This window comes from Muntiacus reevesi, chromosome 1 (assembly GCF_963930625.1).
Source record: "Muntiacus reevesi chromosome 1, mMunRee1.1, whole genome shotgun sequence".
Lineage (NCBI taxonomy): Eukaryota > Metazoa > Chordata > Mammalia > Artiodactyla > Cervidae > Muntiacus > Muntiacus reevesi.
Genome location: NC_089249.1, coordinates 83,425,288 through 83,433,398, shown reverse-complemented (window position 1 = coordinate 83,433,398; position 8,111 = coordinate 83,425,288). Strand labels below are relative to the sequence as shown.

Genomic DNA, 8,111 nt, shown 5'->3' with positions numbered 1-8,111 from the left:
TCGAGGAGCGCTAAAGAGTAACTGGTCCTTCCATTCCGGCAACAGACACTCGCCTTTCGCAGGACAGCGGCTCCGGTTCCTAGCCTCAGACAACCAGAAAGGTGGAGTCGGTGTAGCGTGCTCGTTCCCGCGGGGAAGCCTGGCGTCAGGCCAACTCGAAAGTAGAAGGGCAGCCGAGCTTCGCCGCCGCGCCTTGCTCCCCACCGGCAGCAGATGCAGCGCCCCGGAGACACCCCGAGCCTGAGCCGAGGGGGTGCCGAGGGGGTCCCCAGGGAAGCTGACTCCCGCCCCCACCCCTCGGTGGGCTCTGTGACGGCTCCGCGTTTGCTCCGCGTTCGCTCGACCATAGGAGAAGGCAATGGCACCCCACTCCAGTACTCTTGCCTGGCAAATCCCATGGACGCGGGAGCCTGGTAGGCTGCAGTCCATGGGGTCGCTAAGAGTCAGACACGGCTGAGCGACTTCACTTTCACTTTTCACTTTCATGCATTGGAGAAGGAAATGGCAACCCACTCCATTGTTCTTGCCTGGAGACCCCCAGGGATGGGGGAGCCTGGTGGGCTGCCGTCTGTGGGGTCGCAAAGAGTCGGACACGACTGAAGCGACTTAGCAGCAGCAGCAGCTCTCGACCATCTTCGCCTCTGGTCAGCTCTTTAGTAGATATGATCGGTTTGGCTGCAGCAAGAAAGAGATCAGGTCTAAAGAGGAAACGTGAAAAGGTGTGAGAGCAGCTGGCAAAAGCATGGATGAGACAACCCAGGAAGCCTGTGAGGCACAGGCCGTATCCTGAGAGATGAAAATTGTTTTTATTAAGTAGCTGAATAGGGAGGCAGAACCAGAGAAGGGCATGAAGGAGAGAAAAGCATGAGCATGTGCGTCTAAGAATTAAACAGCAAAAATAATGTGGATATGTTTATGTCAAAGAAATTACCTGCGGGCCTCTGGCGCATCCTGACTGTATAGTGGTTAGTGCTGTTTTGTGGCTTCATTACTGAGAGGGTAACAGGCAGGAAGGTCAGGGGTCTCCACACGGAGGAAATAGGCTGCAAGTGTCAGACATTTTTTCTCTCTCCTTTTAGGGGCAGGAGGAAACAAACTAATGTTACATTTTCCCCCCTTCTCCATACAAATTTAAAAAGAGGTTTCTCTTAAAATTCTGTGTTGCCATAATGACACCTGGTTCCACCTGAACTTAACTTTTCTCAAACCTTGAACTAATTAATGCATTTTTCTTATGGAAATGTTTGTCTTAAGCTATGTTAATGTACTATGTGTTTACCCTAGACTCAGAACTGTCTTGACAAACCAGTATGTTATACATTGTTCTCCTAATCTGTGTTAATGAAACTATATATTTGTATGGAAATCTGCCTTTCTTCAAGATTAATACCAATCATTTTAAGGCTCAGGATGACTCACCTGGAGCCATTCTCTGAGTTTTGAGACATTGCCTTTCTTTACTTAGCAGACTGCTAGTAGCTACATACCGTCCATCTAAAGACTAGCAGGGGGGTTCTCTTTCTGCCCATTTCTGATGTCTATGTCAGAAGCTTTCTCTATCTCTTTTATACTTTAATAAAACCTTATTATACAAAAGCTCTGAGTGATCAAGCCTCGTCTCTGGGCCTGGATTGAGTTCTCCTCCTCCGGAGGCCAAGAATTTCGGTGTCTTTCGTGGTTCAGCAACAACCTTTCAATTACATCGGTACAAATCCAAGTTATAGCAAGTAGGCCCCTTAGGAAGCGGTCAGAGAGCAGAGTTTACTCCTGGCCACACAGCGCAATGCCAGGAGAAGAGGAGTAAGTCCCATAGCGCACAAACCTGCCAGTGGCTGGTCAAAGCGAAACCAAGGATGATTGCTTGTCTCACTATTGAGCAAGAAATGTCCCTAAGGGTGAAATACCGCCTCTTAGGGGGCCTTGTCTGAGCTTAGCCACTTTGCTGTTAAAGATAATTCAAATACCAGTGAGGGTTTTTACACTAAATGAGAACAAGTTTGTATAAAAGGCAAAATAGTTGTCATGGTCTACACCAACTTGTCTTCATTCTCCAGCCACTAATTTTGAACTATATAGTTCTGTTATAGCCACGCTTTCCGGGAAACAAACTCACTCAGAAGGACAATACAGATAGTAGAGTGCAGTTTATTACACCGGCGGGCCCAAGTCAGAGTCTCCTCTTAGCCAAGGAACCCGACCAGCATTTGTGAAAATCTTTTATACCCAATGTGTACATGTCCCAACCCACCACCCCAAATCCCTTGAGGCTTACAAAGGAAGGGTAAATACAATCACAATAACTCCATCATTCACGTGTTATGTGTTCAAACAGTTAGTAATCAATAAGCCCGTGGTTACATTCCAACCAGTTAATAACCGATAAGCCTGTGCTTACATTCCGATAGATACTGTCCAGAGGCAGGGGTGATTAGAGTATGTTTTCTCTTATGCGATGAGTAACCTGAATACAATCTTCAAGGTTCCCCTGTCTGGAGGGGGTCTTATCCTTCCATTGTCGTTCCCACAGGCGCTAAGCAGAGAGTTCAGAGTCCACTGGAGAGGTGGCCGAGCACGATCAGCAGGGACAGGCCTGAGATGGAGTCCAGGCCCTATGAATTCCTTCTTCAGTTCATGTAGAGTTAAAAGCACAAATCTTTAAAACACAATTTGTGGAATTTTAGCAAACATAATTGTTAGGGGAAGCACACTGTTTGAAACCTTCCACCCTGGCCAGGCACCACAGTAACTATTTTCATAAGTTGTTTTAGGACTGGAGGTCCTGGTAAGGAACACGGTACTAATAAGCCTGCCCCAACCAGAAGAGTCCGGGAAAGGTCAAAAGGAGACACCACAGGTCCGAACACCTCCCAGAATCCTTCTCTCTAGCATCCATCTTGGCTGAACAAGGCGTGCACCACCAGGAAGGACTCTGACTCATTATGATCGGCTAAAGACAACCCGGAAAATAATCCCATCATCATAAAACCGAGAAGGCGAGCTCCTGCGTTCCCTTACTCTACTGCTCTCCACTCGGGTGCCCTTCCCAATAAAATCTCTTGCTTTGTCAGCACATGTGTCTTCCTGATTATGTTACAGGAAGGGGGACCCCTTCCAGGGCCCGAAACTGGGCTCTTGTCTAACACTCAGAAATGAATTGTCCGAGGAGACACATGTACTGACAAAGCAAGAGATTTTATTGGGTAAGGGAACCCAGGAGAACAGCTCTGTCACATGGCTTGCAGTCTTGGGTTTTATGGTGATGGGATTATTTTCCTGGTTGTCCTTAGTCAATCATTCTAACTCAGAGTCCTTCCTGGTGGTGCACGCCTTGTTCAGCCAAGATGGATGCCAGAGAGAAGGATTCTGGGAGGTGGTCAGACAGGTGGTGTCTCCTTTTGACCTTTCCCGAACTCTTCTGGTTGGTGGAGGCTTATTAGTTCCCGGTTCCTTACCAGGACCTCCTGTCGTAAAACTCCTCATGCAAATGGTTACTATGGTGCCTGGCCAGGGTAGGCGGTTTCAATCAGCGTGCTTCCCCTAAAAGTGCTAGAGGGGGATTTGAGTTGCTGCTCTCTCCTGATATCCCTTTGTTCATGGCAGATGACAGGGCAAGAGCCACACCACTCCATGTACTCAGTTGCCTGGGAATTAGGGTAAGCACTTGCATTTTCATGGCCCTCCTGTTTCATGACCAACGTGTATAGATGGGTCCTACTTCTTTTGCTAAGCCTCCTGACTGTGATGTCTGTGGGCACACAGGTTCCCCACCCATTGGGCTTGGCACTTTCCTGGGGAGCCCCTGAGGGCTGACTGGTAGGCACCAGCAAGAGAGAAGCCACACCTCAGGGGTTGTGGAAAAACATGGGAAATGTGGCCCAGAGTCCTCATACCTTTGGGGCCAAGTGCAGGTCAGGTGGGGGTGGTGGAGGCACCACTTCCAGGAACAAGGAGGCCAGAGGATCTCCAGACCAAGGGGCCCTTTCCCTTTCAGGCCTAGCCAATTCTAAGGCTTCTCATATGGCTTTCCCTTCTCCCTTTCCCTTCTCCACACCAGCTGTGTTCTTGGGGAGTGTAAGCCGTGTCTCCCAACAAGTGAAATGTCCCAACACACCTCTAGAGCTTGGGGAAGGAGTTGGATCGATGTTTTCTAACAACAGGACAGAGAACTTGTGGTGGCTGTGTTAGGGGAAGCACACTGACTGAAACCGCCCACCCTGGCCAGGCACCATAGTAACCATTCACATTAGTTGTTTTATGACAGGAGATCCTGATAAGGAATATGGAGCTAATAAGCCACCACCAACTGGAAGAATTCGGGAAAGGTCAAAAGGAGACACCACGTGTCCGTCCACTTCCCAGAATCCCTTTCGCTAGCATCCATCTTGGCTGAGCGATGCGTGCGCCACCAGGAAAGACTCTGAATTAGAGTGATTGGCCACAGACCACCTGGAAACTAATCCCATCCCCATAAAACCCGAGACTGTGAGCCAGGTGGAGAGCAGTGCTCCTGGGTTCCCTTACCCTCCTGCTCTCTACCCGGGTGCCCTTTCCCAATAAAATCTCTTGCTTTGTCAGCTCATGTGTCTGCTCGGACAATTCCGACATTCATTTCCGAGTGTTAGACAAGAACCCAGTTTTGGGCCCTGGAAGGGGTCCCCCTTCCTGCAACAGCTGGAGGCAACCTCTTGCTTTGTTGGTTCTCTTGGTTGATATGAGGACCCAGAATGATGCTCCTCCTTGAGGGGCTGGGTGGCACAGCCCAGGGGCTTGACCAGGCTGGTGTCTCTCTCACCACTCACTTAGGGAACAGCAAGAAATTCTACAGGTCCATTCTTAAAGAAAAGATGCCCAGAAAATGCTCCTGTGGAGCCCAGACTGTGCACTAAACCGCTATGGAATGATGATTCCATGGGTCATTCTTCCTTTCGTGAACTTTGGAGAGTGGAGAAATGATTGACGATGCTACACCCTTCACTGGCAGTAAAAATTTCACTTTGTTCTGACTTGCCTCACTGTTCCCCTCCACTCTCTCACTCCAGCATAGAAGGTCACTGGTGTTGCTTTCCTGGACAATATTTTTGTCCTTGGCTCTCTTATAATAGACATTTATTCTCAAATAACTTGTGAAGTTACACAAGAAAGTTATAGTAGAAAGGTATTTATATTAGCCTTTCCCAATACTGTAGCTTGAAATCACCCCACTGTTCATCATATGTGAAGTAGCTTTACATTAGTGTAATGCTTATCATTAACACCAAATTGAGAGAAACGCAAATACACAAATATGTATACATATATGTATATATATATATAACATAATGTTGGTTGATAATAGCTAGATAGAAAACTATACACGCATTCACTTGAACTTGAAGAAAGAACAAAGCCAAATTAGGTGATAGTTGACATTAGAATTGTTTAAAGTAGTAGGGGATGGGTGGGCATTATCTGGTAAGTGTATCAAAGGGCCACGCTTGAATGACAAAAAAAATTTCTCTGTTGTGATTCTGGCAATGATTACACATTGCAATATTCTAATAGCCGCCCTTTACTGTTTTGTGTATTTTGTTCTGTGAACACATTTTAATAATTTCCTTTTAGGATAAAAACTGTGGGTAGGACGTCAGAGAATCTAGCGAAGACAATGACTGAATTGGAGTATATTATAAATTATTTATTTAAATTCTATTCCGTTTTGTGTAAAAAAGCCTTGCTGCTATTTGAAATATTTTTGCTGCTGCTACTGCTAAGTCGCTTCAGTCGTGTCCGACTCTGTGAGACCCCATAGACGGCAGCCCACCAGGCTCCCCAGTCCCTGGGATTCTCCAGGCAAGAACACTGGAGTGGGTTGACATTGCCTTCTCCGTGAAATATTTCTACACACACACAAAGATTCTTGTCTGAGTACACAATTTCTTTCGTGGAAGCTACACACAAGACTCATTTAGAGTTTGAAACTGATCTTTAGATATTTTCTCATAAATGGTGAGACCTGGGTCAAGTCCAGAGTGCTTCAGCCTGGGCACCATTGGGTTGACTTCCGTTCTCCTGACCTTACTCCGTTCGGTGACTAAAGAGTCTACTAAAGACTTGTTGTAGATACAATGCAAAAGAAATACTGCCGTGACTCGGATTCGAACCGAGGTTGCTGCGGCCACAACGCAGAGTACTAACCACTATACGATCACGGCGCGCCACTGTGCCGACAGGAAACCGTGTCTTTGCCCTCCTACATTTAAGTATAGCTGTTTCGTTGAACCACAGTCAAGTACTCCTGCATTTCCGTCACGTCTTCCTTCCGTTATTCTCTTCCCATTCTGATGCATTTTTCATCTCTTCCAGCCCGCGCCTCAAAACAGGTCTCCTGAGAAGTATCTTTGCTTTGACCTTGCCTCTCCTCCTCCCTACATTTCCGCATTTGACCGATTTTCCCCAACGCCTCCGTCCGACTCACGCCCACCGACCGCAACCTCGCGGAGGGAGGGCAGTGCCAACGGCTCAAGAGGTCAGATGAAGGCGGAGAAGAAAGAACGACTACTGAGCCCACCGGGCGCTCAGCTTCCCTCGGGCCCTCCTCCGCTCAGGCCCGGGGCGTCTCCGGGGCGCTGCCTGTGCAGCGGGTGGGGAGTCAGGCGCTGCAGGGACGTTCGGCGGGACATCTGCCTTCGGAATGCCCAACTTCCGGCTTCCCCACGGGTTCCTCCCGTTTTCATAGGTTTTGGAGCGGGTACTGCTGTCCTGCTAAAGGCAGGGAGCTCCCCCTAGAGTGGAAGGCGCGCTTGCTTTCTGCCGGATGAAGTTGTGGGGGAGGTAGAAAACAGGGTCATTCGTGCCAGTCTTTGTGGCGCAGTCTGTTGGCGCGTTTGGTTGTTAACCAAAAGGTTGGTGGTTCGAGCCCAACAAGGGGTGCTTTTGTCTGCTGTTTTAGGACGTAATCTAAGGATTTGCGGTTATTTCTGCGTTGTACATTCTTTCTTGAGACCTTGGAACTAGGACTCCATCACCCTCCTTTTCACCTATATCTTCTCAACAGGCTAACCTAAGGCGTGATTTTCGGTGATCCTCACGAAAGAATGTTGGCTCTGGAGAAAAACAGGTAGGTCACTTGGAAACCAGGATCGAAAGAATAGAATTATTCCATCGTTGTCCTCTGGGTTCCTTTCAGCGGTGAGGTTTCGTTCATTGTTTGTACCAGGTATTTATTAACCCCTTTACATATATCTTTAAAATTAATTCTTCATTATGCAGTTCCCTGGTGGTCTAGTGGCTAGGATTCGGCGCTTTCACCGCCGCGGCCCGGGTTCGATTCCCGGTCAGGGAAGATGTACTTTTTTGGTCTTGTTTTGTTTTTTGCGGCTTTGCAGGTGGCGCTAGTAGTCAAGAACCCGCCTGCCTAAGCAGGAGACGTAAGAGACGCGAGTTCCATCCCTGGGTCGGGAAGATCCTCCGGAGAAGGGCATGGCAACCCATTCTAGAATTCTTGCTTGAAGAATCCCATGGACAGAAGAACCTGGTGGGCCACAGTCCACAGGGGTGCAAAGAGTCGGACATTACTGAAGCGACTTAGCAGCACAAGTTTAAGTTTAAATTAAATATAAAAACGTTCATTTTTCATAGCTTGGAACGTTGCCATTTTACTCATTTGGAGCTATTATATAAAGACATATTCTTTGTGCCACCTTTACCCACACATTTGATGTTTTTATCAATTCCTGCAAAGGTGGAGAAAGCAGTGTAGCTCTGCTCTTGTTCAGTCACTAAGTCATGTCTGACTCTTTGCGACTCCATGGACTGCAGCACGCCAGGTTCCTGTCCTTCACTATCTTCAGGAGTTTGCTCAAATTTATGTCCATTGAATCAGTCATACTATCCAGCCATCTCATCTTCTATTGCCCCCTTCTCCTGTCTTCAATCTTTCCCAGCATCAGGGTCTTTGCCAATGAGTTGACTCTTTACATTAGGTAACCAAAGAATTGGACCTTCAACTTTAGCATCTGTCCTTCAAATGAATATTCAGGATTGAGTTCCTTTAGGATTGACTGGTTTGGTCTCCTTGCAGTCCAAGGCACTCTCAAGAGTCTTCTCCAATACCACAGATCAAAAGCATCAAT

The 8,111-nt window shown here is 47.6% G+C and overlaps 2 non-coding genes across 2 annotated transcripts; one reads left to right on the top strand and one right to left on the bottom strand.

Annotated features, from left to right (window-relative positions):
- Positions 1–6,119: 6,119 nt before the first annotated feature.
- Positions 6,120–6,191, bottom strand: TRNAH-GUG (transfer RNA histidin (anticodon GUG)). Its single transcript has one exon. It is a non-coding gene; the product is annotated as a tRNA-His (tRNA).
- A 1,058-nt stretch (positions 6,192–7,249) lies between these two features.
- Positions 7,250–7,321, top strand: TRNAE-UUC (transfer RNA glutamic acid (anticodon UUC)). Its single transcript has one exon. It is a non-coding gene; the product is annotated as a tRNA-Glu (tRNA).
- Positions 7,322–8,111: the final 790 nt, after the last annotated feature.